The sequence below is a fragment of the Perna viridis genome, chromosome 15 (genome assembly GCF_037379345.1).
Source record: "Perna viridis isolate PV_CMFRI_1.1 ecotype Kerala chromosome 15, ASM3737934v1, whole genome shotgun sequence".
Lineage (NCBI taxonomy): Eukaryota > Metazoa > Mollusca > Bivalvia > Mytilida > Mytilidae > Perna > Perna viridis.
Genome location: NC_142459.1, coordinates 15,978,696 through 15,987,584, shown reverse-complemented (window position 1 = coordinate 15,987,584; position 8,889 = coordinate 15,978,696). Strand labels below are relative to the sequence as shown.

Below are 8,889 nucleotides of genomic sequence, written 5' to 3'. Positions count from 1 at the left end.
AACTCTTCCTAAAAGAGATAATCCAACAAGGTTTTGTTTTTATTTAAATCAATTGACGCGGGTGTATTCTCTTTGTAAGCTTGCTCACTGTATTTCTAGTCCCAATTGCCATCTTGTGATATAAAGTAATTGCAAGGTGTTTGTGACTGGTAACGGTACAATCTTATCATTTAGGGAAAATGATAGGTAATCTTGTACTACAACGTTGAGGAGATCATTATTTTGGTTTTATGTGGGTTTAAATTCATTAATCACTTTTCAATTTGCAATTTCTTCAAAATTATTTCAAATATCTGTTTTCTTATTTGCAATACATATTTTAAGAGTAACCCAAAGATGTATCGTCACGAAGAGTCGGGTTAAAAATTGGGTCGTTCTCCATTATCTATATCAAACATAGAACGAGTCCCAGAACAGATCTATGAGATACACCATCTTGGATGGTTAGAATGTGAAAGGACAGTGCATAGAAATTATTGATTAAATTGTTATTTTTGAGAAAGGGGGGAATGTGTAATGACTTTAAGAATTAATATTGTTCAAATGGGGTTCAAATCTAAAATTTTCCATTCTGATCATAAGGCACCCATGTCAAATGAATTATTAGCTTTGGTTCGTAATTGCAATTTCGTAACTAGTTAATCCTTCTAGCTCACCTTGCCGAAGGCCATATGGGCGGCTATTGCCATCATTTGGCGTCTGTCGTCGTTAACATTGTTTGTTCAAAAATATTATCCTCTATCACTTGACCAATTAAAATCAAGCTTGGTATGAATATTCCTTCTGGTATCCTGCAGAGAGCTAATGAGGGGATTTTTTTATCTGTCGAAAAACATGGCCGCCGTTACAAGAAAAAAAAAACATAGGGGTCAGACAGTAGTTTTTTGCATATATCTCCAAAACTATTAGGTTTAGTCAAATTCTGATAGAGAGTGAAAGAATTCAGCAAATTGAGATCTATCTTTGATCAAATTATGGTTTTTAAAAATATGTTAGCCATATTAGGGTTATTGCCTTTTTTTCGACGTTTGTTCGCTATTTTTAATGTTCTTCCTTTCAAAAATCTTCTCCTCTGACACAACTTGACCAATTGGAACCAAACTTAGTATGAATGTTCCTTGGGGTTTCCTGCATAGAACTGATGTAGGGATTCTTTGTCTAGCGAAAACATGACCGCCGTTACTAAAACAAAACATAGGGGTCAAACAGTAGTTTTCAGCATACATCTCCAATCCTATTTACGGAGATTTGATACATCGCATCTACCCAGAACAACTTGAGATAAAGGATACTACAGACACTGTAGTAAATAGGCTTCTGGAACAGGGTTATGTTGCTACAAGATTGAAGTCATCACTACAGAAGTTTTATGGTCGTCGTCATGAACTCGTGGATCGTTATGGTGTATCCTCACTGTAGGGTTGTTGGCAAGTTAACCCCAATAATTCAAGAAAATAGTAGAAGTAGATAAAAGTTAATTTATTTGGCAAATCAGATATGCCAATGATAGAATTAAATTCAATTCAATATTACACAATCCACAAAATATGCTTAAAATATATATCTAAAGGTTGGAGGGACAGTGTATGCTAGTATTTACCTAGAGTCGGTACAAATTTCAATCAGTTGACTATTATAACAACGTAACAACGAACGTGTTTTCAAAAACTAACAATCATTTATATAGTTTCACTTCAGTCAACACAACCCAAAATAACGCTATATCCGGTTAAAAAAGGTCAAGGAAATAAATTGTAGTTTTGGAGGTTAACAGAACAGATTCACATTGAATATAAATGATTATAATAACTTTGAAAGAAAATCAAGCTTATAGGTAAACGAGTTACTGACTCAGATCATGCTAATAAAATTCATAAGCCATACATTGACAAGAACAATGTTACGTTCAGTAAATGACAGAAGTTCGCGGAAATATATATTTTGGAAAATGTGAAACCGTCTCGATGGACACAAATAAATTGATCGAGTATCAGATTCATCCAAGCACAACATGCACAATGAAAACTGATTTATTCAACAGGTCACAGTTTTCCTTTCCTCGTCTGTCTACCCCGGACTTGACTTTTTATGAGCAACTCGACGTGTGTTTCCAGAAAAGCAGAGGACGCTTACCCTACCAGTGCACCTGGTCTATTCTCCCAGTTTTTAGTGGAGTCCGAGTTGCTCATTAGCTTTTGTTACTTTGTATGTATGATTTTAGTTACTTTATGTTCTTTGTTGTGTATGTCTGTTTTTCATGACCCTGGATTACATTCTTTTGATTACCGCTATAACTTTGGTTCCTTTGACTACTCTTTCCCCCTTTTATCAAATCAGGTATCCTATGGCCAACCGCCCAAGAAATTTACGTCAATCTTAAGATTCATGAGACGGTGATTGTATTCATACTTTTGTTAGCATACTATTTCAGTACATTTTTGTATTCGTCATATTGTCTTTTATATATTTGTAAATATTTTTCTCAAAGTTTTCCTTTGCAATCTTCTTCATGTCATCAACATTAATAGTTTCATTAAATTTTGACTGAAGAGCTTTTTTTTAAATATTTTCATGAATACGATCATAACTGCTTTGACATATGTTGGTAGAACTAATTGGTTCTGTATTTAACATCCTCATGTGGTATTATTCATTGTGAGTACTTTGTTTGAGCTTGAACTTCCTATGCATTATGTTCTTAAGCTGGTGATGAGATGTTACTCCTTGGAACACGTATACAGCATACTGAATTTAAAATACTCGTAATGTATGTGTGGTATTTTTGAATTTTAACTTTTTCATTCGACCTCTGTAATTTTGCTTATATCTCATCAAACTTTATTTTGCATTCTTTAATTAATGATTTTGTTTTAACTTTTCTCCTATGGTACATGTACTGAATATACAAGCTTTAAAGCCCTGCAAAAGAAAACCAAATTAGATTATGTCCCTGTAAAAGTGAAACTTTTGGTATATGAAATGTTACAAAATATCCGCCAAATAAAAAAAAATTGCCCAAACATTTTTATTATAAATTTTGTGAAAACCATAGAACATCCCAAGCTAGGTGAAATGTTTAATTCAGAAAAAAAATCTACGTTTACTTATCAGGATTTTTAATCCACGTACAGGTACATGTACACTGAGATCATATTATATGTTTGTTTTTATAGACAATTTCTTCATTATTGTTTATCTTCAACATGTACGTCCGACTAATTGTTGTTTACAGCCATTTTGCAAAAGAAACGTAATTGCACTTGTAAAGCTTTGAGACTTTGATATATGGTTTGAAAGTCTCGACATGTGACTACGTGGTTTCACGAGAATATGTCTTATTCTGCCCTTCAAACGCTTAGAGATTTGTCATTTTCACAGCGTTGGGTTCAGTATGTAAAAGCAAAACATATTTTCATGTAAAATACCAATAAAATGATAAATGTGTTAGGGAAAAGCATAAAATAAAACATTTTGCATTGTAATTCAGAGATCTGAGATCCCGGAAGTGAACAATTAAATGCAGAACTGTCCTCTGATTTCAATACGTTCTACATCAGAAATTCCGGTAAGGAAAATGAAACCAGAACGAGACCTAAAGGCCCTAAATGATGGTCATTTTTAAAACGCGAAAATGCCTAGGTTTATTTCCCTTTAGTTTGTACATGACATCCTTTTGAACTTTATTGTTTTTCGGTTTAGACAGATGTTTGGTTTACCCAGGTTTAATACATTTAAATTGATATCAGAAGACTAAAACGTGTCTAGTTTGAGCATATTTCAAGAATATTTTATACTCGGTTTTGAAAGGTTTCACTCTATTTAGTTTTCACCACCTCTTTGTCCTAAAACATAAAATATTTGTATCTATTCTATCAACTAACCTAGCACATGGCTTATTCCAATCAATGTTAATATCATACAGCTTTTCACACTCAGCAACGCATGTTTCCTGAGACATTTCTGAATTCCTAACTACAACCATTGCCTTTAACATTAGTTGTTCTTCATTGGTCGGTATGTAAACTGCAATCAATGACAAAAAAATGTTTTAATTGATTAGTAAAATATTGGGTAAATAAAAAGTATACTCAGCTCCTTCAAGTTATTTTCTTTATATAGTTTATACAACTGAGAAATAAGGAAAATTAACCTTTATTTAAAAACCAAAACAAAATTTCAAACTATTGTTTCTACACATGTATTGATTTTGCATGTTCACTGACTCATAGCCTTCTGTTTATAACTACATCCACCACCTTTTAGTGCGAGCATTAACTCCGTTTTATCAACTTCCTTTCAGGATTTGTGGAATTTGTATTATTATAATTTGTTGTCATAAAGACTAAAATAAAAAATGGGCATTATTCATCATGATACGAGTAGTGTTCATACTTAAATAAATACTTACTTAAAATTCTCTTCTGTGGAAAAGTTTGTACCAGCGACAACAAAGCGAACAGAAAAACTATTTGATACATCTGGTGTATGTACAAAAAAGTAAATAAGTATATCTAAATATAAGGCGTTCCTAAAATGCAAATTCGCATTTGGTAATTATATTTGAACGTTTATTTTTCCGGGTTTGAGTGCTGTTTGGTCATCGGTCTGAATAATAAATGTACTATAGAAGATGATTACTGTAAAAACTAAAAAAATATACAGAAGCGTCAGTAGAAGGTTAATAGTCGTTTTTTTACGGAATGCTTGCTATTTTAGTAAGGTTTTTTTTCAAAGGGACGTAACCCACAAACACCCTACACACTGGTTGGTGTTCGTATTGGGGAAAGGGAAACCAGGCAACATTTTTGTTGGAAACTTAAACTATTTTCACTCTGGTAAGTACCTTAATGGTTTGAAATGAGTTATTTACAAATATCAAAGTACTTACCACGGCGCTAATAAATTGAATATTTGAATTTGAAATCTACTGCTGTGCATTGTCAAGTTGACAATAAACCAGTCTGTCGGATAACAAATTTGTAGAAAGTTACTTTCCTTTGCTTGTAATCGTAAAAAAATGAAGCCGAAGTCGGGACTATAAAAAAGGACTATTAAAATACCCCAACACACAAAAACATGGACTGAACGTGAAAACGTGAAAACAGGAAACAACTACGATTAACATAGATAATGTAATGAACAGAATAAAAATATTACATATAAAAAATCAAACACCAGCAATATGAACTCAAACAACAAAAAACACAAAACGAAGCTTTAGATACCTATTTATTAACTAAAGCCTGCAAACCAACGTTTTTTGTGAACCTTTACTTTTCGCTAATTTTGCATGCATGAACAGGGGTAAAAATTGACAGTCGCCCAGTAGTCTATGGCTACTAAATTTTAAGCTGGGCTACCAAATTTCGGATAAAATTTTGCTAAAATACAGAAAATATTAAACACAAAAATATGGTCAGGGCTACCAGCATGTATTTCCTAATACAAAAAAAAACAAGAAATAAAATTGCCTTAACAAATATCTTTATGACAGAAATCTTATTTCAGAGAGTGTTAGACCACACAAATAACATCCTAAATTGCAAGAAAATTATAAAAATAAATATTTTTCATTCTAAGCAGTCAACATAAGATAAGATATGGTATGTACCTTGTGTCACGGAATGGCCCTAAATCGACAAGCGACTGACCTTCCCCATTAATCAATCAGATCAATTAACGGAAATAATTGATAACATATACACAAGAATGACTATAAATACATAAATATATACTGACAAAAATAGAAATAACATGTAGTTTGTCAACGCATGCAATAACACACACATTTATATGCAGTATTTTGGTAATGCTATTCGATACAACAAAATTGTCTTACGTTTTCATTTCTTTTTTAAATAAGTTAAGTTATTCATTATAACAACGCAGAAAAATCTCACCAGACTACGTTCTGCTAGACGGAACTATTTTGAACTCGTACATGTAGAGAGATAATCTGAAGATAACACTTGATATGTTACACACTATCATTTTCTGTACTGGAAGCATATAACAAGACACACCTTAGATACTAAATCGTTCTGATCAGTTCATTAACGACTTACCACCCATTTACAATAACTTGATTTTTATATAATGTGTAAAAGGGTATTTGTTACGGGCCATTCGTGATCATACTTTCAAAATCATTTACTAATGTATGTTCTACATGTAAAATGATTTTACGATTCAGTTCTGCTTTTGTGGTAACGTAATTAGATTTATGTATCATGTTGCTGTCTTTCTTTTCTATATTATTATAAAACTCAATTGTTGTTTCATCTTCATATAATCCATTAATAACATAGCGACCTTTACATTTTTGCTGTATATGCATGTTCACGACAAATAAAAAAGAATACAAATTTCGTATCTCTGATGCTAATACATACAGTAAAACCTGTTCAGAAGATATCACTGTATTGTGTGAAACTTTTACAATCATATTTGAATGAGTTCGATCTGTGCACAAATCAAACTAACCAAGTTATTCTGTTTGGGCATGTAGACAATTAGAATTTCTGTAACTTTCTGTCGAATAGTGATAAAATATAATTAAAGTAAATTTGGGTAAATCAGCCAAACCCTGGACAAACAAGTCATTATATATTGATTATTTTAAAAATCAGGGAGGGGTTAAGGAGGTAAACCTAGGGTAGGGGACACAACTCTTACCAATCATTGGAACAATTGTGTTTACCATTTTACAGCACTCGAATGTAAGCATTAAAGTTGGACTGATTTTATTCTGTTTCAAAGGAAAGCTTGAAAGGCTTACAGAACCTGAACCGATCCGTGCAACAAAAATTGCGATCGGTCATCGGTCACCGATCAGTTTCCGGTCAGTCATCGATCCGTCAAACCGATCCATTAAACCGGTGACGCATCACGTCACCACAGAGCAGTCACTGTATTTTACGGTTTTTATTGTTTTCTTTGACAATTTTACACATATTTACATAATGTAACAGATTTAAATATCAATTTATACTTTTATTTCACATTTCATTTACTTCAAACAGATCTTACGTCATTTTACATAACAAAAGTGCGATCAGATCGGTCACCGGTCATCGATCCGTCAGCGATCAATCAGTCAACGGCCATCGGTCCGTCAAATCGCTGCACGGAATGTAGGTGAAATTGACTGTGATACAAGCGTACCACCGATTTAAACATTTTCTACATAATTAAACAACTCTTCAAGGATTTATTTCCTTGGATATGGTATATTTGATGTAAACATTCTGATGCTAAATTATCACATACTTCTCTTTAATACAACATAACCAAATTTTAACTGTTATATCTCGATTACTTATATTTGTATTCATATTATCGAATACAATTTATCGAGGTCAATCATAACATTGTTTAGCATTAATATATGAACGAATCACTGATGACATTCTGCCTGGATTTAAGCCAGAGATGCGTTATGTAGGATATATTACACTTTTACTTTTGACCTGAAATTTGTCTTGTTCTTGTTTAAATCATCGAAACTCAAAATATACACAATACTAATTACCAAGTTTCCTGTCTCTAAACTTTTTTGAAAGATATTTTACATATATTTAATGTTATATGCCAGCATCTGTTTCAAATGCCGTATCAACGTGTACTTTCTTTGAATATCCCGAGGGCCAACGGCATGTGATACAGATTTTGACATGTCATGTTCAAAATATTATATATTGTTCTTATACTATAGGTATGTTCAAAGAAGGGCTGCAATATAGGTCTAGGGTGTGATATAGGGTATACGATAGAAGTGTGATATAGGGTATACGGTAGAGGTGTGATATAGGGTATACGGTAGAGGTGTGATATAGGGCATACGATAGAGGAGGTGTGATATAGGATATACGGTAGAGGTGTAATATAAGGTATACGGTAGAGGTGTGATATAGGGTATACGATAGAGGTGTGATATAGGGTATACGATAGAGGTGTGATATAAGGTATACGATAGAGGTGTGATATAGGGTATACGATAGAGGTGTGATATAGGATATGCAAATGCTACAGCTGGCCCCAATAGATTCAATGTTAATACCTTACGAATTTGACAGAATACCATAACCATATCCCTTTCGAATGAGCCTATTCAACGATTTAGTAAACTTGTTAGATGGGTACATATATTCAGCGTTTTGTGCTTTCGTGTAGAATATTACTGTAAAACAAAGGGGAAAGTATACCTGCACGTATTCATCCTTTACAAGTATATCTGTATTTGCAAATGAGTTCCTTATATCGGTTGAAAAAATTTGTGAATGTTTTTACGAGTTTGTGATACCGAAATCATTAGTAATTTTTTGGTTATACAATTTGATTTTTTTCCCTTTTCTGAACGCATTCTAAAACCATCGTATTTTAAAATTACAACTTTAAAATCTTATTCTGGTCACCAAATCATGAACATCCTGTTACACATCACGTAAGGTTTTGACTCCGACACATCATTTTCGTTTCGGCTTGTACCTTTTATTCCTCTGTCTTGTGTACTCTACATATTGTATGCTGTTTATCTGGGTTTCGTCCGGCTTTGGACACGTATTTTCAATTATTTTAATCTATTTTTTTTAATTCTTTATACTCACTGAAAATCCTTTTCTGTGGAAATCCAGTTGACAAAGACAACATCACAAACAAAAAATAAAACGTCATGTTATGGCTAAAAGGAACACATATATATGTTTGCACTGAAGTCGTTATATTATTACGATTCTGCTAAATATAGCTTCGTCAAACATTAACTCGGCAAAACATCAATTTAAATATAATTTTTATTGATTTATATTGCTATTTGGTTTAAGTGTAAAATCACTTTTGATAATGAAAGGGAAGGGAATATAAATAACCAACAACAGAACAGAAATTCAA

At 32.7% G+C, this 8,889-nt stretch overlaps 1 long non-coding RNA gene across 6 annotated transcripts; it reads right to left on the bottom strand.

The window, feature by feature from the left end:
- Positions 1-2,837: 2,837 nt before the first annotated feature.
- LOC148597139 (uncharacterized) lies at positions 2,838-5,997 on the bottom strand. Of its 6 annotated transcripts, none has more exons than XR_015919165.1 (4): positions 5,901-5,997; positions 4,409-4,478; positions 3,882-4,023; positions 2,838-2,919 (listed from the first exon to the last, which is right to left on the bottom strand). It is a non-coding gene; the product is annotated as an uncharacterized LOC148597139 (long non-coding RNA). The 6 variants fall into 6 exon arrangements; XR_015919166.1 differs by having other exon boundaries at positions 4,409-4,605; positions 5,901-5,962; XR_015919167.1 differs by having other exon boundaries at positions 4,409-4,605; positions 5,840-5,950.
- Positions 5,998-8,889: the final 2,892 nt, after the last annotated feature.